Source organism: Mytilus galloprovincialis, chromosome 6, assembly GCF_965363235.1.
Source record: "Mytilus galloprovincialis chromosome 6, xbMytGall1.hap1.1, whole genome shotgun sequence".
In the NCBI taxonomy this organism is placed as follows: Eukaryota; Metazoa; Mollusca; class Bivalvia; order Mytilida; family Mytilidae; genus Mytilus; species Mytilus galloprovincialis.
Window position 1 is genome coordinate 70,965,420 of NC_134843.1, and position 22,777 is coordinate 70,988,196.

At 33.5% G+C, this 22,777-nt stretch overlaps 1 long non-coding RNA gene across 1 annotated transcript; it reads left to right on the top strand.

Moving 5' to 3' along the window:
* The first annotated feature begins 12,518 nt into the window (after positions 1-12,518).
* Positions 12,519-17,209, top strand: LOC143080226 (uncharacterized). The gene is made up of 3 exons (XR_012979664.1): positions 12,519-12,652; positions 14,958-15,104; positions 16,604-17,209. It is a non-coding gene; the product is annotated as an uncharacterized LOC143080226 (long non-coding RNA).
* The last annotated feature ends 5,568 nt before the right edge of the window (positions 17,210-22,777 follow it).

Sequence of the window (22,777 nt, forward strand, 5' to 3'; positions counted from 1 at the left end):
TTGTGCGCACAAGTTGCACGTATTCTTATAGACATGCGCTGTTTGGCTAAAGAGACTACTTTATGGAACGCCGTAGCTGCCGAATACAAACATATGTTTATATACATGAATGCACATACTTTTCAATGTCTGCACATGTTTTTTTCTATTTATACACATACTTTGCATATATATGAACATAGTTTACTTTATATGCACTTATTTTATATATATATATGCACATACTTTTCCTACATATGCACATCGTTTACCTTATATGCACATACTTTTCTATATATGCACATTTTTTATATATCTATTTGCACATATTTAACCTCATATGCATATACTTTTTTCTTATTCTACATATGAATGTACAAATGTAGTTCTGCATGTGAATACTTTTCTCAGTATATATGAACATAGTTTTTCAACGTGAGAATTACAATTCATATTAATGTTATCTGGGTTTTTTTTCAAACTGAACTAAGCCTAAGGAATGTTTATTAAGAATTTCATAATGTTGCATGTTGTTCAATTAAGCAACTGTTGGAATCATTTTTATATGAATTCAATATTATTTTGGTATGTATGATGGTATGGCGCTGTTGTCTTCATCTATAGTCACTTGGTTTTTATGTCAAAACGTTGAAGGAGTCGATTTGTTTTTATCGGACCACAGATGAATTGTCACGTTGTAATTGGTTAAACGCCGTCACGTGGTGACCCCATATGAGACCGTATGGGGTTAGTAAGTTTCATATGGGGTTCATGACGCGTTAATGGCGACGTAATCTATTAAAGTTGTAGTGTTTCATTGTTTATTTTTCAACAAAACGCCGTAGAAAAAGTCCAGCGTCCGATAAATTCGTTATACGGTTAACTACTGACCCCCTACAAATCCAAAGAGGGTGAATACAATTCATGGATTTTACTAACCCTCTATGGACCCGTAGGGGGTCAGTAGCGAACCATATAACCTATGGTATTAAATTTTAACACATGGATTATTACCACTAACGGGTCAAAAGTTGAAAAATACATTCTTATAAAACTTAATTTAAATTGCCATTTTCCTTACCAAGTTTAATGTGTTTTCAAAGTATTCAGTATAGTCTAAGATCTCAAAATGTGAATTGTTTTCTATTATTATGGTGTTATAGAAAGGACCAAAGACGGGGAATTTTTTTTATGCCCTGCCGATAGGCGTATGGGGCATTATACATGTATTACCCTTAATCGTCCGTTTTACCGTCTGTCTTTCCATCTTTCCATTTTATTTTGCAGCACTCTAATTCAACTTTGCCTCTACTTAATTTGATAAAGCTCATACACAAAGGTAAAAAAAAATATAAAACGCAAAAGTCACCTGCTGTACCACAGTTCTGCTCCTTTATAACTAGCAAAATTTCATTTCTTTTTTGTTTGTTTTTGCACTCTCACCTTAATCCCCAAATGCTGAAAATGTAGACGCAAAACAAGAAATGCAGAGTAAATCAGACAAATCATAATTTAGAACTGCAGCACGTCATATCATTTGATATTCACACCTTTTTAAAAGCTTTTCAATACGTTTACTATACATTTTATTTTTTCGGCGTCGGCGTTGGCTTCGCAATGTATTAGTTTGTGATTAGGTCTAGTTTATGTTGAACCACAAGTGGTGGTTCAATGATATGTTTTATGCAGTTGTATAAGTATTAGAACATCTCATTTCCATAGATAATATTTGGCCCTGTCCCCTTAGTAATTGTCTATTGACTTTGAAAATTTATTGGCATTTGCAAGTCATATTTTTATTTTGGTTTCAACATTTGCATTGTCAAAATTACAAAAAGTCGTTACATAACCATTTCAGTTTATTTTTTTTAATATTTTAAGGAAGTTATATATATACAGGTCCCTCGTGGGAAAATCGTTGACTACTATTCAGACGTTTTATATATATATAATATAATTATTTTCTGTTACTGTATCTTACATTAATTTGTAGGATCCTTTACTATAGATAATTTAGCTGATCTGTAACAATAACATCGTCATGCCTTATATATCATGTACTGTAGTACGCCGCTAGATTAAAACTGACGTGGAAAGGTAACACATGGCCAGCGAAAGCTCTATTATTGTAGAGCCCAGGTGGTTGTGTGGTCTAGCGGGACGGCTGCAGTGCAGGCGATTTGGTGTCACGATATCACAGTAGCATGGGTTCGAATCTCGGCTAGGGAAAACCCAAAAATTTGCGAAAGCAAATTTACAGATCTACCATTGTTGGGTTGATGTTTAGACGAGTTGTATATATATATATATATATTTGAGCCACTGCATTATTACATACAACATATGACAGACGGAAATTTCCAAACATAAGGCTATTACAAACAAAGTATGAAGCATCCAGGTATTCTATCTTAATACCGAATACAAAGCTCTATAGAAATAGTTTTCGCCATCGCTGGACAGTAATACCTTTGTCTCACTCTATGAAATTTTACATTCATTGTTTATAGTTTATTCCCACACCGACAAAGTGCATTCAGCTCTTACTAATGTTTTTACTAATAAAACATAAAACCTGTAAAAAAAATAAGTTTGAAATTACGAATGCCCCCGCTTAAAATTTTCAATTTTCCAAGTTATAAAGGGGCATAATTGTCCAAAAAAGTACTGCCCAAAATTCTAACTCGGCCTAACTTTGTGTGATTATTAACATTGTGTGTGAATTTCAATAATTTTTGATAAGGCAAATTAACGACAGAGTGCGGAAACCAAACTAAATAAAATTGAGAATGGAAATGGGGAATGTGTCAAAGAGACAACAACCCGATCGTAGAAAAAAACTACAGCAGAAGGTCACCAACAGGTCTTTAATGTAGCGAGAAATTTCGTTCTTCAGCTGGCCACTAAACAAATATATTCTAGTTCAGTGATAAAGAACGCCATACTAATTTCCAAATTGTACAAAAGAAACTAAAATTAAAATAATACAAGACTAACAAAGGCCAGAGGCTCCTGACTTGGGACAGGCGCAAAAATGCGGCGGGGTTAAACATGTTTGTGAGATCTCAACCCTCCCCCTATACCTCTAGCCAATGTAGAAAAGTAAACGCATAACAATACGCACATTAAAATTCAGTTCAAGAGAAGTCCGCGTCTGATATCAGAAGATGTAACCAAAGAAAATAAACAAAATGACAATAATACATAAATAACAACAGACTACTAGCAGTTAACTGACATGCCAGCTCCAGGCTTCAATAAAACTGACAGAAAGATTATGATTTCATCATATGAACATCAGGCACAATCCTTCCCGTTAAGGGTTTAGTATCATACCATCATAACATATATGAGAAGAACATAACCCGTGTCATGCCAACAACTTGTTTTTGAATAAATGTGTTTAGTTCCGAAGCAAAGACCCTATAAGTCAATCAATATTAATGCCAAAATATGCAATCTTTAATGACCTGACAACAGTATCGTAGCTATATCCCTTCTTAATAAGTCTATTCAAAAGTTTTGTTAGTTTCTGAGGTGAATATTGACACCTTTGTGCTTTATAAAGAATATTTCCATAACAAATTGGATGTGAAATACCTAAACGTATAAGAAGTCTGCATGTTGAGCTATATTTACGAATGATGTCCTTATACCGATGATAAAATTTAGTTAATGTTTTGACTAGTTTGTGATATCGAAAACCCTGGTGTAATAATTTTTCAGTAATACATAAATTTCTCTCGTTAAAATCTAAAACATTGTTACATACACGAGCGAATCGTACAAGTTGAGATATATAAACACCGTAAGATGGTGACAAGGGAACGTCACCATCTAAAAATGGATAATTAACGATAGGAAATGAAAAATCATCTCTTTTATCATAAATTGTAGTATTTAGCTTTCCGTTAGTGATATAGATATCAAGATCGAGGAAAGGGCAGTGGTCATTGTTAGTATTAGCTTTATTTAAAGTAAGTTCAACAGGATAACTTCTTTAATATACATACTGAAGTCGTCATTATTGAGAGCCAAAATATCATCCAAAAATCTAAAAGTGTTATTAAATTTATGTATCAGATGTTGTTTCGATGGGTTTTTGGTTATTTTTGTCATAAATTGTAACTCATAGCAATACAAAAACAGGTCCGCAATAAGTGGTGCACAGTAAGTCCCCATTGGAATTCCGATATCCTGACGATATACGGAATCCCCAAAGCGAACAAAAATGTTATCTAGTAAAAATTCAAGGGCATATATAGTATCAAAGCATGTCCAATTGACATAGTTTTTTTGTTTATTGCTACTAAAAACTGACCTAAAAGAGTTTGAACATATATATTCACATTATGACTTTTTAAATGCCCATTTAATTAGGTGTGTGAATTTTTTCTTAATGAGAATGTGAGGCAATGTGGTATACAGGGTAGAAAAATCAAAACTTTGAACAGATTCAAAATCACCAATATAAGCATGCAATTTATCAACTACTTCCAACGAGTTCTTGACACTCCAAAAGTAATTAATTCCACTATTTTCGAAAGCCTTATTTGAATAATTTATTATCAGGTTTTTAATTGTACCAAGTGTGCTGGTAAGAAGAATAGACAATTTAGTTGTGTAACAATGGCTTGAAGACGAAACAAATCTATATTTGCCAGGTGTTTTGTGTAGCTTCGGAAGCCAATACATAGTTGGAACGTTCATTGTATTTGGCTCTGCTTGTAAAGCGGTAGCTGAAATGCAATAATATAACTTGTGACCCGTTATCACTATATTGTTGGGACAAAAACCACTGAATTCAACACGCCATTAGTGATAATAATCCAGGGGCGTAGCTAGGTATTCATTCAACTGTAGGCACAAATCGGCAGGGGGTCTGGTGGCCGCCCAAGGCCCCCATCAGGTCCAGGGCTAAGCCCTGGTAGGGGGTTCAGGGGGCGCCCCCTGACGGAAAACGAAATTCAGCGTTTTGGCTGCAAAATTTTATGCACAAAAATATCAAATTTTCTGGTTATTTAATCATGATAATTATAATATACATGATGAAAAGTTCGAAGGATTATGAATAATTTACCATAACATCTGAATGGTGAATTAAATAACGCAGTACAATTGGAAAATCAAATCGTTAATTTTTTTTATTTACAATATGTACTGCTCAGCATAGATCCGCGTATCCCTTTAATTAAGCAGTACACCCTGTTTAGTATTTTCAAATCTATTCCGTTATGATCGATACATATACACGTTTAACTTAATTGATAGTACATATTGACGATCCTTCATTTAATAAAATAGGCACGTGCACGTAAACACTGATATTACTATATAATTACACTATCCTTTTGGCTAGAAAGACATCAACCATGAATCTTTTTATTCTTAAACCTTCACCCTAGCCACACAAACATATACACACATAGTCGATGCCTAATGCCTAATGCAAAAGTTCTGTTCTGTTCATACTAACGTATTTCTTTATATCCCGCTCTACTGTAAAATCCCTACCTGCTTAGGAATTTGAATAATTGTGGTCATTACACGTAGATCTGAGAGTACTCAAAACTACTGGAAGCTATTTGATAGATTGATTTTTAAACATCCAGTGTAAAATATTTATGCAAGTTTATAACAAAAAAAAATAATTGATTATTTACAATAAACACAACAGGGAGCTTAGTCCTGTAATAGGTGTTGTACAGGACGAAGGTCTGGAAATTTGAAAATGCCATGCATTGGAAAATGAAGGATTATTGCCGATAGGAGCAGAAACTTTGCCTTTCAGTAGACCAACTACGAACTCCTCAAAGAGTGTCATTCTCTCTACAACTAGGCATAAGATTAAATGTCCCCATTCTAACCATGCCAAGAAATTGCCTCCGTTGAAATCCTGCAAAAACCCCATAGAGCAAATTACATGAATGATTAATATTGACCATTTGGTATATGGCTGTGTTCTAAGCGACACGTACATGAAGGTCATAAATTAATTTCTTCAATGAAATCAAATCTTTAGCTACTAATGACTGCCGTAGGGGGTCGACCGGAATTTTTAGAGAGGATTTCTTGGCATAGAGTAACAGATAGAAAACTCAGGGTTAGAATTCATAGAGCAGAAAAGGGGCAGTGGCAAATATTTCATGTATATTTTGAACACGGAGAGAATTTACCTGCACCTTAATTTTGCCAAAAAAAAACTTTCTTTTTCTTATTTGTGCCTTCCGACTTTATGTTTTGAATAGTAGTTTCACTTTCTTTATTCGGTAGTTATTCAAATGTAAGCTCCACAAGGTAAAAATCACGTGATGCAGGAATATGATATCTTGGAGTTAGACTATTTCTTTCTTTTCGGGCGGAGACTCCAAGCAAACGACATGCATGTGTATAACGGCACTGTAGATTTTCGTATTAAATAAAGAAAGTTGCCGGTCCGGTACATGAATAGATTGGTTAGAAAGCAAGGTTTTAATTTTAATTAGATTCGAAAGCTTAATTCGAGGGTTGAAAATAGAGAGCACAAATAAAAGGGGGGGGGGGGGTCCACAGGGAATATTTGTATCTTATGAACTCTATATTCGAAAGGGTTAACAAATATAGGACAAATTGTGATTGGTCTTTCTTCTTTCTCCCGAGACGTGACTACGTATTTATACATCCTGCACAGCCAAACGGAAGACCAACATTGACCAGTCGGGTTAAGACAAAGTGGAAAGCTAGTTGAAAACAAACAACAACTAATTAAAAAACTCATGTGTCTAAGTTGAGGTTCATTCAAGTTGTTGTTGATAGAATTGAAATGGTCTGAACCAAAGTTCTAGTTTATAGTTTCTATATAAGGTACACACATAAAAAACATTCAATTCTATCCAATATTCCATTCACTAAGGACGAGAGACTAGTGTACACATGACATTCGATAATTCGAGTTGTGACAACTTCACTGGAGTTCATCTACATATAACGTTGTTTATTATTTTTTTTAACAAAAAAAAAATATTTGTGAAAAAATTATGTGTAGGCACGTGCCTAAAGTGCCTAACGGCAGCTACGCCCCTGTAATCCTTGTGTTAAAATGTAATACAAACGACTCATACAAAATACAAAGTTATGGCATTAAAACAAGTGACTATAGATGAAGACAACAGCGCCATACCATCATACATGCCAAAATAGTATTGCATTCATATGAAAATGATTTCAAAAGTTGCTTAATTGAACAACATACATCATTAAGAAATTCTTAATTCACATTCTTTTTATGATACTGGAACCCTTTGGCTTAGTTCAGTTTGAAAAAACAACAGAAAAGCATAATATGAATTGTAATTCTCACGTTGAAAAACTATGTCCATATATACTGAGTAAAGTATTCACATGCAGAACTACATTTGTACATTCCTATGTAGAATAAGTCTGTGCATATATAGAAAAAAAAGTATATGCATATGAGGTTAACTATGTTCAAATAGATATATAGAAAAGTATGTGCATATAAGGTAAACGATGTGCATATGTAGGAAAAGTATGTGCATATATATATAAAAAATAAGTGCATATAAAGTAAACTATGTTCATATATATGCAAAGTATGTGTATACATAGAAAAAACATGTGCAGACATTGAAAAGTATGTGCATTCATGTATATAAACGTTTGTATTCGGCAGCTACGGCGTTCCATAAATAGTCTCTCTAGCAAAACAGCGCATGTCTATAAGAATACGTGCAACTTGTGCGCACAAGTTGTACAACTCGTGCGCACAAGTTTATAACTCGTGCGCACAAGTTGTGTAACTTGTGCGCACAAGATAGTAACTTGTGCGCGCAAGTTAGTAACTTGCGCGCGCAAGTTGGTAACTTGTGCGCACAAGTTGAAATTTTTTTTTTGCATGGCACTCCAGGGCTTCCGTATGTAACACTTATCAATTCAAATTTAAATTTTTGTTTTTTTGTTTTATTTTATCAAAGTTTTAAAATGTTTACCATATTTAAAAAAATGTAAAAACAAGTTTGTTTTTTTCAATTTTGAAAATTTCACCAAAGAATTAAAATTTAAAAATTATAAACTCCGTTGTATACTAAACTGAACGAACAGTTTTAATCATTTAGCTTTTTGAAAGTAAAATTGTATTTAAGGGGAAAGGATTAAAGAGGGGTACCTGTTACAAATGCGAAACGGAATACGACGGAACGGAATTGACTTATTCACTGTTAATTAAAGAAAGTCTTAGTAAGCATTCAAATACCGGCCTTCTTAAAAGCCTCGGTCACACCTTAACGGATAGCTCGAACGGACGCTTAACGGATAACTTTTTTTTTCAATCCGTTCATGTCCGTTAGACGTCCGTTCTTATCCGTTAAACGTCCGTCCATATCCGTTGCATGTTCGTTCAGTGTACGTTTTATCCTTCGACGTCTGTTCTGTCCGGTGGAAAATTTTAAGCATGTTCAAAACTTTGAACGGACGTCCAACGGATGAAATGTCCGTTGAACGTCCGGTAGGCGTCCGTTTTGTACGGTACTCGTCCGTTTCGTATCCGTTTTATATCCGTTTCGTGTCCGTTGTACATCCGTTAGAGGTCTGGCAGATAAATTCACCAACGGACTTCTACAGGACGTTTGACGGATAAAACGGATGTTGAACGAATGAGAAACGGACTTCTACCGGACGTATAACGGATAAAACGGATGATGAACGGATCTGAAACGGATGAATGCCAATTGAAAATTTCGCGTCAGAAATGCCAATTATTGGTGTGTCAGATTTCTTAAGGTTCATGAATTCTTATATTAGGACCCATAATCGATCTTAGAGTAAGGGCACGTCTTCACAATCAAGCAGCTCTTATTCAGGCCAGACACTGCCTTGTGGTGGCATTTTGAAGAACAAACCAAAACCAGTTACACAGAAACATTTTGAATATTTTTTCGATTTACATGTATTATTATTGTCGACTTCCGTATAAAAATTATCTTGTTCATTCGTTTTATCCGTTACGCCTCCGTTAGGTGTCCTTTTTATGCGATAATCGTCCGTTGGATGTACGTTTGACATCCGTTCTGTCCGGTACGTTTCCGTTTCTCGTACGTTGCATATCCGGTGTGTGTCCGTTATGCATTCGTTGCACGTCCGTTTTATTCGGTCAGTACATCAATGGACTCCCAACGGATAACAATTTTGTCAACGGACAACTTTTATTTTCATCCGTTAGTCGTCCGTTCGTGCTATCCGGTAAGGTGTGACAGAGGCTTTTACGTTAGGGGTTCCAACCCATAAAGAGCTATACTAAACTATTCTTAACCCAAACCTTACCCTAACCCATACCTAATCTAACACTAGCCCTAACCCTAAAACATAACCCTTACCTAAAACATCCCCTAACCTAACCGTAACCATGAATGAAACTTTACTTTAAAATATAGGGACCCTTAAAGTAAAAGAAGGCCCAAATACCTAATAACTGGATCTTTATCATTGCCTGCATGGTTTCACTGATTGAACTAATTCGCATTTGATATTACAAGTTGAAGTCAAATGTCGTTCTCATGGGCGGATTCAGTAATTTTTAAAAGAAAGGGGATTCCAACCCAGGATAATAGGGGGAGTTCAAACCATATATCACCATTCAAAAGCAAAGAGGATTCCAACCAAGCCAGTCAAAAGGGGGAGTTACTATTAAAAACCATTGATCCTCTAAATTAAATCCGCCATTGATTATTTTCCCCTGTGTAAAGTTTGTCAGACTTTTATCAGCTTGACAAGGCCTTTACCGTAGTATATATCGTTGTATTTCTTAAAAAAAGATTATGATTTGGAGGCGTTCAGATATAAATTAATGATGTCATATACATGTTTCGCGAGTCCCAGATTGGACTTTTGTATACGCTCTTTGACCTTTCTACGTATATTATTGGTCATCTCAACTCACGATTGTTTTTCTTACTTTCGCCGTACCGGCTCAAGTGACAAAGTAAATCCCGTTGAGATGACCAACGATGACCTATAAGTATACAAACGGCCAAAACTATGACACAAACACGGCCAAATTATGTCAATCCATGAATCTAAACTCTAAAGTCAAAAAAAGCTGGACACCCCTTCTCATTCCCAATACTTTGAAGGCTCTCCTCACCCACTCACCTCCATGTCCCTTCTAATTAATGTTAACAAATGTATCATACATTGCTTACATGCTCGCCAGCTAAGCCCCCCCCCCCTCCACGCGAAAAAAAAAAAAAAAAAAACCCACTTCGGTTACCATATTTTTTCACTGTCGTACGATTTATTGAATGGTCATATAGATGCGTTTAAATAGAATTATGATCAATTAAGCTATTTATAGGCATTGTCGTATAATAACAACATTTCGTTGATTTTTTGTATATGGGTCATTTTCAAAAAATGTCGAATTTTGAAATTGAAAATATTATTAAAAGTTACTTATTCAAACAACCCTCTACATAAGCAAATCAAAACAAACAGTACTTTAAGAACAACATATTAAAAGATGCAATCTTAATGATGTCATACAAAAATATGTTGAAACATTTTTTGATTGGTGGTACATTATTTTGTCTATCCTGTTACCATTTTCAAAAGAAATTTTGGGTTATTAAGAAAAGGTTTAGATAAAATGTTAAGCTTGTTTTACGTAGACAATTAGATGGTTTTCAAGAGAATAAACTTCTATATCTATTCATTCTGTAATATAATAGATTATTTGCCAATTTAACAGGTTGTACTGAAAAATGCCTCTAAAAATTGGTTTTCAAAGGTTGTAAAAATTACCACCAGTAATGCAAGTCTAAGATAGCAATATATATTGTTCGGCATTTTTTCACCCTTTCAAATAAACCCAACATCAAGTAAATCCCTCATAAGTTAGTTTACTTTTCTCTATATTTCATTGGTAACAGGAACGTACGTTTCTGATATATTACTATATAAAAGTCTATCCTGTTACCTTTTTGTCTATCCTGTTACCGATATCAGTATTGCACCTGCGAATGCTTAATTGGGAAGATTAAAACGTTATAACCTTAAGATGACTTCAAACAACGAAATATTTCATTCGTTTTGCATCTATATGTTAAGATAAAAAAATTAACGACGTTTTTGTCTACAATTGTCTATCCTGTTACTGTAACCATAGCAACCATAGTAACAGGATAGACATAACAGGATAGACAAATTTCTTCGTTTTTGATTGCTGTTGTGAAATAACTACTCCCTTTGGTGAAGTGATTATGTTTTTCTATTGTGAATTTGATTTCCAACACGTTATTGCACTTTTTACAAGTATACTGTTGGTGTATTTAATCAAAATTGGTGGTAACAGCATAGACATGAAAAAAAGTACGCTATATTTTTTTCACTAAATGTCTTGAAATTTCTTTTCTCTACACTGTCGTTCAAGAAACGAGGCGTTTTAAATGTAAAGATTACTTTGCACTTTTGAGATCAACACTGACTGATTCAATATTCATAGGGAAAATAATTTCACGGCTGATTTAAGTAGTGGTAACAGGAAAGACATGAACCTCCTGTACGCAGATTCGATTTAGTTTGTAGATAATATGTTACATACAATGATATAGAAGCTACGATTTTTCGTTAGAGTAATATTAAACGTTCTTAAAAAGTCCCTTTTGCAGATATCAAGGCGATCAGAAAATCGCAAAAAAATCATTTGAAATGTGTTTTTCTGACACTGTACGCAGACAAATACCCCCAAAATGGGTCTTAAATGCAGTTTAATCTTATCAAAATAGATGTAAGATGTGTTTATTATTAATGTTCTGAATCACAAATCCGACAAGCTTTCATTTAAACCATTACAACTGAAATTTCCATTAGAAATAAAAAAGTTAGCATGGGTGTACTGAAAATTCGACATTTTTTGAAAACGACCCATATCTTACGTCATACAGTTGAGTTAACCTAGATGATAAATGAAAGTAATCCCATTCCAAAGTATCGACCCATTAAGAAATATAATTAGTCCAATTTCCATATAAAACTGTTTCTGAAATTGACTAAACAATAATTTTCTAATAAAAATGGAAATTTATAAATATTTGAAGATCTTTGAAGCCTCTCAGATTGTCAATTAAGACCGAATTCTTCTGTCTTTATACATATTATGCATAATAACATATATTTCCTGATATTCATTTGCTATTTAATAATTTTGCTTTTTCTATTTTTTGTTTTTGTCTTTATTTGGCGATTTTATAAGAATTCGAGTTAACTCTGTGTATCTGTAATTGACCTTTCGTCTTTGACAGTTAAAGGTATGTGCACACGACAGTTTAAATGACTGTGTATATTATTGTCATATTGTGTATTATGTTCCATCCACCTGGGAAATTCCGTGACGCAAAGAATTTCTAAATTTAAACATTTGTACTCGACATGGCATGTCCTGAAGCATGGTTAAAACTGCAACCAGTGATTAAGATCGTGTTTTTGTCAACAATTATTGCTTTCTGTTCATTAATTCTCGGATTTGCAACACCAGTATGGGTGTCTGCGAGTGGTGCCATTCCTATTCAATTCATTGATCGGGAAGGAACGCATGCGGGAAGTGTCGGTATGGATCATATGGGTTTGTGGCAAGCCTGTGGTGGTGGCATCGGGTGTATAAATTTGGTACATGACATCCCAGGTAATATATAATTGTAGGAATAATAAGCAATTTTGACATTTTACGGCTGTACATTTATGTACAATTTATTTTTATACCGTGTTTACTCACAGGCGCTTGGGTGTATGATACAGATTTTTTTTTTGGATTTTTTTTTTGCTGATTAAAATATTCAATTTTCTATATTTATAATACATATCTATCACTTCTGTGCATGTCTCACCTAGTTTCGAGTGATTTAGTATGGATAGTAAAATTGGGTATTATCTCTGGGTCGTTTAAATCACTCGAAACTAGGTGAGACATGCACAGAATTGATAGATATGTATTATAAATATAGAACATTGATTATTTTAATCAGCAAAAAAAAAAAATCAAAAAAAAAAAAAAAAATCTGTATCATACACCCAACTTGACGCACCTGTGTGTTTACTGTCATGACTGTAAATCCTCAGCTTCGTTGGTCAATATAAAATTATATTGAATACCGAGATTTTACATTGATTAATTCTCTCGCACACTACATTAATGATATTTTTAAAAACCAGATAAGATATAAAATATGGATTTTTAGAATTGAATATAAGCGATCTTTACTGTAAAAGAATGTTAGCAACAAAAAAATGTAATACAGAATGTGAAATAAAATTTAGTCATAAGGGAGATAAATATCATTTCATTTTTACTCTTAAAAAAAATAAGTCAGACGGATAAACCAATAAAAAAGGCAGGACCGAGTAGAGTGAGAAAGAAAACGACAGGACAACATTTTTCATTTTTTACACTTCCAAGAATGTTTCGAGGTATTTTCATTAAAAGGTGTACACGAGATTGTGCAATGTGTTGCGTTTCTGTACTTAGGCACTAAGTATATCGTAATAGCTGCATTATAGTTTTAAATTATACTATCACATCCGACTACTCCTCATAAAATATAAGACTTAGCGGCAAATGTTTTTTTTTAAATGTTCCTTGCCAAAAGTTACAGCTTCAAATAATTTGAACCGAAGCGATCCAGTGACCTATTATAGGAGTTATTTCCCCTTGAATATTTAAATTTTCGATATGCATATAAATCTCATGAACCGTAAGTCGTAAAGACTGCGGGTGTTCAGATTTGAGTTCATTGGTCCAAAACTTGAAAATATAGGTCAAGGTCAAAGGTCAAGGTCATATTTTAGATTTTCAAAAGTTTTTCATTTCCCTATAACTATTGAACGGTTATAGATACAGAAAATTTAAGCAGTGAAAAATGATGAGTACTTCAAGACGCAACTTTTTTTACATTATGACTATATTGATTTTACCATCATGTAAGGGACATAACTCCCACTAATGGTTTTTAAAAAGCCATTTTTAGGCAAAACTCTTAAACAAAAGGTCCTTGACCCATAGGGTCTTTTGCAATGACCTTGTGGAGCAATGACCTTGACGAAGGTCACAAGGTCAAAGGTCAAGGTCATCACATTATGTGGTTTTGGCACTATTTAAACAGTTTTATGTGTGTTTGGATCCCAACCAACCAACCAACCAACCAACCAATCAATCAATCATTCAATCAATTAATCAATCAATCAATCAATCAATCAATCAATCAATGTTTCCGTTTAATGTGTTTCATAAGGGATCCAAGGTGTTTTTTGTTCGCTTGTTTTAATTGAGCCTATTAAACGTGTTTAACCAACCAACGTGTTTAACCAGCATGTTTAACCAACGTGTTTAACCAACCAACCAACCAACCAACCAATCAATCAATCAATCAATCAATCAATCAATCATTCAATACATGTTTCCGTTTCATGTGTTTAATACGGAATCCAAGGTCTCTTTTTTTTCGCTTGTTTCAAGAGACCCTATATCAAGTGTTTAACTAATAAACCAACCAACCAACCAACTAATCAATAAATTTATCAATCAATATATATATGATATATTTATTTATGACAGTATAATTAAAAGAAAATGGAAGGAAAGACCTATCAATTATTCAAGAAGAATTGAACTTTAATTTATTATTGCTATTATTTTCTTGTGTGTGTTTCCTGTAGCCTTTTTTATTACACATGTTACATATCTACTTGTCTTGTCTCTGAATTGCATAATTATGTTACTGTTTATAATGATATTTTTTGCATGCTTGTTCCTTGGGCCTTGATTTGGTGAATAAAAATATTCTATTCTATTCTGTATTTCAATATTGGATCATAGTCAACTTCTATGCCATTTGGTATCTTGTGGAGAGTTTCTTACCATTGCCAATCAATGAACCATCATGATATCTTATTTTTAAAGTTAATCCGTCTTTCAATTTTTCTTTTTTTTTCAGGATTTTTAATAGCTTCCAGAGTATTTGCATGTTTCAGCCTAATTGCATCGTTTGTTGGCATCGCTATGGTGTTTTGGTTTGCCTGTGTATCTAAAACTGATAATGGACGACTTCTCATGCTGTCGATGATAATGTCTTTTGTTACTGGTATGTTTAAAGTTATTACATGTTGATAAACCACGAAGTCAGTTTGTTATATATCATTTTTTTCTGAAAAAAAAATCACAGTCAAATACGGGTTCCAACTGATCACTAAAGGACATAAAACATAAATACCCAAGCAAGAGAATATATAAATTTACAAATCAAATTATTTAAAAACTTTTATGCATTTTACATAAATCCAAAATAGTGTCTTTATTTACATTTAACATGTTTAAAAATATGAATACTCGTTGCCATGTTAAAATTGTTGTTATCATGTCCATAACATATACTAGTATTTGTTTTTTTTTTTACCGTACCATCCGTTGAAAAACAATGACATGACTTCTTTTGCACTGGACAGAATGACCGCAGATCGACGCCGTGAGGTACCAGAAGGAATTTACCAAAATGGCAATAACTGAAATTCAATTCGGTTTTCGTCAAACGCTCGCTAAAATAACGTTATCAAAAACATTCGCAGCTGTCATGTATTTGATGATTGACATGATAAAAAAGATAAATTATCAGTATGTTATTCATTGCAAATTTCATTTTTTCACGGACCTAGTTAGACAAAGCACTAAAAGCTGCTGCGTATATAAATACCGGATGATATCAGAGAGGTTTTATTGAAGCCTGGGGCCTCTTTTTGAAATTTACAATGATTTAAAGATGTCCAGTGAATAAATTATCAAAGAAAAGAAAGTAAAATATGGTGTATCCACCCATGAAACAAAATCAATATGCCAATTTATTTGCCTTTATTTAACTTGTTTTCCCCACACCTAAGCGATTTTTAAATAGCACTAGAACATACCCGTGATATCGCGGGTCCGTGACTTAATTAGATTATATAACCCGTGTATATAGCATATTAATCCTGAATACACCGTTTGTTGGTGCGCCTGTCAGATGCGGAACGTACAGATAAGGTAATAGGTAACAGGTGAATATACTATTGGTATCGGTATCGGACTCGACCCGGAACTTCTTAATTATTGGCAATATTAATTACGTGGAAAACAAAAGGGCCTGGAGTGGTGTAATTTTTAATCTACACCTTTGTACTATATTAGTTATATATAAAGTTGAATTCTTTGATTCGTCGTTTTTACGTGATGACGGCTGACAAATTGGACCTCGTAATTTTAGTATTATAGATACGTGCAAGGTAGTCATTTTAAAGTGGTATCTTTTTTTTAAAATGCCGTGGACACCAAGCAGTGATGATACTTATAAAAAACCGATTAGAAAAGTAAACATACCCTATATGTTCCTCATTAAGACCTCATTGTTATTTATTAGTAATAAGTTAGGCTATATATAGACACATTTCGATAAAAATAAAATAAAACAAAATCATCAGGGTATATACAGTAAATTTTAAGCTAAGACATTGTAAATCGACGTGACGAATTTGTTAAATTAATGAATAAGAAAAATATCAATTTGAATGATCTTGAATGATTTACAGTATATATTCTTGTCTGATTTTTCAGGAGCATTGATAATAATTACTGTTGCCATATTTGGAGGAGAAGTAAAAAGTCATCTGAGTTTTTCTTTTGCGATGATGTGCATTGCCGCCATTGTGTATACTGTAAATGGCGTACTGTTTCTTGTGTACATTGGAACCGGAAGGAGATGATGATGCAACCATGACAACCATGCGCTATTCTTCTGAAGAGGAGTATTATTTGAAAGTTGTTGTACCTGATTTTTGTTGATGTACACTCATTACGAAAAGACTGCTCTGAGCGGTGTTGCATTTCTAGTCGAGCCATCCAAGCAGGATAACTCACTCCGCGTTCTCATTGCATTGAATGAACAAACAAATAATTTGTACCGGTGTATGATCGTGTATTATTTATATAGACGCAAATGATATGTGTTACAATTAACAATTATAAATAATCAAATTGTTCCTTTTGTTACTGGCTGATGAGAACTAATGTCGCAAAAGCAAAAAAATATATTGCGGTTTTTAAAACTAAAATATTATACATTGCACATTACACAGACCTGCAGTGACCTAACTTGGTATATAAAGGGGTTGTAAATAGTTATCATTGTGATACTTGCAATAAAACATGAGTGTCTCTCTCTCTCTATGTATGTATATATTATAAACATTGAACTTTTAACAAGTACCGTCTGTGTTTATGGGAACAAAGGCCACCAATAGGTCTTCATCATAGCGAGAAATTCCTGCACCCAGAGGCGCATATAACATGCGTAAAATATCTTACTTATTTCGTTTCACTGTCTGAGTTTGAATTAATCAAAGATGATTCAAAATCATTATACCATTAGCAATTGCATTTATTTATAACGTTTTGTGTTTTATGCACAAAACTAGCATAATAAGAAAGAAAGAGCGATAACATGGAAAACACGAAAATATAAAATACCGATTCTTAATCGAATATCAATGCTGTACTGTGTGTTGGAATTGCAATAAATTTTCAATTTTGGTTTATGGTACAATTAACCAATCATAAAACGGTAGTAAAAAAGTCAATAATCTTTATTACATTTAATGGTGATACTATAATCGAAAGATATAGTTTAAAATACAGTCCGTACACAAATACTGTCAAAATTGATGTTGTTTGGTCTGATAACTATTAGAGATATAATCTGACTCGTCCTTATTTCCCCATCAATTAAAAATTGATGCTTCTTTTTGTTTTATGGGAGTGTAAAAGTGTGGACCGAAATACGCTTTGTATGAAGCGCAAACGCGCTTCATTCTAAAAATATGTGCATGGTCAACGCTTAATTTACAACCCTATCAAATTACTTATTATTCAATACTTATAATTACATTTTTTTTGCTAGGACCATGAACAATCGATTTCAAGTATTTCTTTTATTTACTTATGCACTTTATAGTGGAAGCACGTGTCATCATGAAAGTTACATTCATTTTGAAATAAAGGTTGATTTCATAGATTGAAGTTAGCTAATCATAATAACGAGTTATAATGAAACACACATGTAATGTAACTATTGACCTGTTCTTTTATTAAATGCAGGTAAAGCATGGTAATTGGTCATTTGCTGTGCTGAATCTGCTTACCCTTCAACGTCTTGGTACATGTTTGACATGCCTGTATGTGGTGTATAAAGCTACCCGCTGGTGAAATACTCCAGGGCTTGTTTTTCTTATTGCGATTTCCTTGATAGAGGGTAGTTACCTACAAAGATTTATGTAACAAACGGTTCCTAATAGGACAGATGTGAAATGTGGAATTACTCCATCGGGGCCAACATTATTTGATTGACCTTAACAGAAAATCGGTATCACAGATGACTATAAACATGTCACATTTGTCGTTGCTGCAATCTTAAATTCCTCGAACGTAATTTATCACCTCATTTTTACTTTTTATAAACAACACAACGCGTATCACTAGAAAAAACACTAACTGCTAACTGTGTAAGATCGCCTAAGTTCACTCCCATTTGTTTAGCGTTCGTATTGCCCAATCTTATCTTATGCAAAAACACAAAAAGGCTTATATAAAAAGCATATAAGCAAAAATGAAAGGCTAAAATACAAAATTATCACAGAACAAGAACACAATGACGGGATGTATAAGTACAGAGCCACGTTAAAGTGATACAACCGAAAACAGACCTAACAGCAAAAGCAATCTCCATAAACACACAAAAGGAATTCTACCACACGTTATTAAAATGATAAACAACGTCAGTATTCAGAATCTATACTTCAATACTATCGTGTAATATTGTGAACTTGCATTGATACGGAATATTTATCAACAAGGTCCATTGAACTTTTGACAAACCCCTGGTTCATCAACTTTCTACTCAGACACTGGTGACGTTTTAAAAAGTCTCAGTAGTTGCTGTATGCTCTTGAATACCGAATCAATTGGGAAATGTTTATCCCACGTGCAGGGGAAGTTGGTATATTGGTACTAAATTGGGGACATTGATATTTTCAAAATTCAAATCGTCGCGTTTGCCATAGATTCTGGTATACTGAGATGACCGTGCATGTCAAATTCGAATACTAGTATTCAAATACCAAGATATAAAAAAGTTCCGACATTGCAGAATGCTAAGACGTTACGCACGATACTGGTGTCACCAAACGTAACGTCGAATTACGACGTTTTCTACATGGAAAAATGAAACGTTGAAAAACGACGGCATTGAAAGACTGAATTTGATGTTTTTTAATTCGATTGTATGTTTGTTTTGTTTATTTCCCTTTCAGTTTACGTTAATTGTTTCTTTAGTTTGTCTTTTTTTAATGTTTGTTTGTTTACTTTTTAAGAAATATACAAAATATAAGAGCAATTCAAAGACAAAATAACTCGTTCAATTTTATTCAGAATAGTCTGTTATAAACTGCTTTGCTCTGCCAGTCCAATTATTTCTTCGTGAATGGCCAAGGACAAATCAATTACGGAGTCCGTCAAAATATCATTTGTTACATATAAGACAGATTTGACACTCACAATTACATTTTTACGTTTAATTAAACTGTACGATAAAGGTCCTGTTTTTCTGTAATATAATCCACGAATAACGGTAGTTCCTTCTGGGTACTGACCCTGCCAATCGTCAGTTTCCGAACTTTTCAGTTTTTCTAGACATGATCCTGCCTTCATTAGATAAAAGTCTTCTCCTTCATCGTCTGTATATAAGGCAACTAAACTTCCTTTTCGGATCATATCAACTACCTCGAAATCGTCATCTGAGGAGATATCTTCAACAATTGCACACCCGCGTTCCTTTTCTGTTTGTATATTTTTTACTAAGCCGACAAGTTCTGTATGTTGACAGGAATGAGCCATGTTGAGCAAGCAGCTATCACAGCTGTAGCATGACAAATTTCTTACCGAAAGTAAGCCTTCTCGTTCTGAAATGATTTGATGAATATTTCTGTTCTGAGGTATGGACTTAAAGTACCTGTCGCGATTCCGATCTATGTTGTCTATGAATCTGAAAACACGCCTTAAACAAACTGACGAATCTCTATAGTTTCCTGTAGGTTTTCATTTGCAAATTTATAAAAATCATGAGCTGTTTGAATTGTTGCTTTCCTCCTTAAAATCGCTAAGTCAGCTTGTCTTTTAACATATCCACCCGCAGCATCTTGAGGCCCTACAGTGAAAAATATAAATATTTAGATCATATATTGTAAATACTATGGCATAAACAAGTATTGGAAATACACTAACTGCAAATGTTAAGAAGATTACAGAAGCGACACGTTTGGAATTTTTTTCAGATGTGTTCGGTGTGGGGATCCAGAATTTTGAAAGGGTTGGAAAGGGGGGTCTTTTCACGGCGTAAAATTCAGTATAATTGACCTTATTGTATGATTTCTTTATATATTGTGTTGAAATTCGGATAGTTTTTCATGTTTAACAGATTTGAAGGTAAGCGGGCGGCGCGCACCTCTAGTAATCCGCTCATGGATGCGAGTTAGAATCTCACTCATTACAAGGTGCGTTCGACTCCAAAGATTGTAAGCTAATCTGGCGAAGATGGATGTTTTATTTCCGGAATCCCACAATGATAAAAACTGTGTACCGTGGTGACGAAAGTGAGTATTGGCAATCATACCACATCTCCTTATTTTTATAATTATTGTGCGTCCACTACCTGAGTGCAATACGTGTTGAATGAGTTTTCTATCTCTTAGGGAACAAACCTATAGATAAATCATTAAGATATCTTTGATTTACCTTTAGCGTGTGAAGTCTCAAAATAATTCCTTATTAGTCTGTCGTATCCAAAATCTTGCTGTCCATTTGACACATCACCCATACAGTGCCTTGATTTATATTGACATTGGCAACCATCAGTATATTCGTGCATTGTTGACACATTATAGGATATGGAATTCAAGTATTCTTTTATCTGATTTTGGACTTCATGGACAAAAATGATGATCGTGCTTATCATCATTACTAACTACAAAGAAATGTTCCTTAATAATATTTGAGTTTTCAGTTGTGCTGTCCTTTCCGTCGTACTCAAGAACTGCGTGTCTATAAATGATCGACACGTGAAGAGACACCTCTGTGCGTTGGAAATAGGAACTTTGTATTTCTTCTCTGGCTGAACACCTTTAAAACAGAATAAAGAATATGTTTATCGTTTTTCTCAATTCAACAGCTGAAAATCACGGCATGGAATTTTTTAGAACATCATAAAATTGTAATAATAATTGTTGGCATTTCCGATATTGTATTGATTACAAGTTTTTGTCAAAAGGAATATAAATACATGTACATAAATTTCAAACAATTATACGGAGTTAATTTTACGGACAATTTAAAATAGTAATCTTATCTAAGATTTGACAACGAGGCTGTGAAAAATGCAAGGGTGTTCTCGATTTTAATTTTTGAATTGGCAAAGTGTGTCTGTTCCCTCAGGTTTTGAGAAACATTACATATTGGCCAAGTATGCCAGTTTTGTGATTACATGTACTTGTATGCGTAATATAATAAAATTGCTTGATTCAATTACCGACAGATATATTGAAAGGATTAATGTCATATACCTTTATTGAAAACTTACCTAAAAAACAATGTAAGAGAAAAACAAACAGCCTGATATAAATACAAAACACGAACACAAAACAAATATTTATAGTTTCTGAATTACAAAATCTTGATTTGGATAAGCATATAAGCAGAATATGGGAGGGTTAAATTGACTATTAAAAATAAAACAACATCCAACCGAACAATAATTGGATGCTAACGCGTCCTTCTAATTCAATACAGTAAATTATAGTTGTTGTTAGTTGCATCAATTAGAAGCTATGGAGCTTTGTCTTTGAGATGATTGAATGTATAAGGATTACAATTTTAATTTTGTGTGCATGGAGTTTTGCAAAATGTGGTAAGATTTTCATATTTATTATATTACACACTAGAAAATATTAGCAATATGAGCAAATAAATCGGACGAAAACTTAAGAGATAATTTGGTGAATGAATTTTTATCTAACAGAGGAAACATTCTGCTCAAGAATATTTCATAAACTATTCTCGTTCTGGTAAAAAGTAAAATCATAAAAATACTGAACTCAGAGGAAAATCTAATCGGAGAGTCCATAATCACATGGCAAAATCAAATGACAAAACACATAAAAAACGAATGGACAAGAACTGTCATATTCCTGATTTGGTACAGGCATTTTCAAATGTAGAAAATGGTGAATTAAACCTGGTTTTATAGCGCTAAACCTCTCACTTTGTTTACAGTCTCATCACATTCCGTTATATTTATAATGATGCGTGAACTAAACACACATAATAAATAAAATTGTCAAAATATGGGTACAGAAGTCATCATCGTGTAACAATTTGAAAAGGAACAATTTAACAGAACACACAAACATCTATCTACAAACACATTCATTGATTCGCGTTTCTGACGTCAGAAAATTTTATACGTCATATATTCTTGTCGTTCAATGTTTATACGAACAATTTTAAAATTTCACATGGGCAATGTTATCATACAGGGTTAAACAATTAAAAGTATGTAAGAATTAATTTCAGAAATAGACCGCGATTTAAAATAGTCCAAAAGTTACATTGTTTTTTTTCTGAATAAACTGAAATTAAAGCGATATCTAATGTTTAAAATTACAAAAATCTTTAATAAAATAT